Raw genomic sequence first — 667 nt, 5'->3', positions numbered from 1 at the left:
TCAGGACAGCAACATCTTCACCCTCTATATCAGGAACTGTAAGGAAGTGACCTATGCCTGCTCTCGAGTGATCGAGTCTGTGGAACTGTTCTAGAAACCATCTGTTCTTATGGATGTTTATCTGTGTGTCTGGGGTGGGAATGCTTCTTGTGTTTTACGTTACATTTCTTGTAAAAGAATTGAGACAGTACTATTTGTTATTTCAGCTTCATTTTTTTTTTCAATAAATCAGTGATACATTTGAAAATGTCACTGGGTCCTCAATCAAACTGGTAACTTTGCCTCCAGGCTGATATATATTTTATTTGTTTTCCTTCTTCACAGTTAACGTAGTGACGATCTACATCCTGCTTTATAAAGATTGTGGATTGTCTCCATGTGTCAAACATTACCTGGGGGCCATGGCAGTGGCGGATCTACTGGTCATTATCCTCGATCTGATATTGAGACACATTCCCATTGTTTATCGGGAACAGTTTTATTTCCTGGTGTCCATTCCCATGTGTAATATCCACGCCGTCCTGCTTTATGCAGCCACTGACTGTTGTGTCTGGTTCACCGTCACTTTCACCTTTGATCGATTTGTGGCCATTTGTTGCCAGAAGCTGAAAAGTAAATATTGCAGTGAGAAAACGGCGGCTGTGGTTCTGGGAACAGTGACTGTGCT

This window comes from Rhincodon typus, unplaced genomic scaffold (genome assembly GCF_021869965.1).
Source record: "Rhincodon typus isolate 14 unplaced genomic scaffold, sRhiTyp1.1 hic_rhity00000101, whole genome shotgun sequence".
NCBI lineage: Eukaryota > Metazoa > Chordata > Chondrichthyes > Orectolobiformes > Rhincodontidae > Rhincodon > Rhincodon typus.
Note: the sequence above shows the minus strand (reverse complement) of the source record.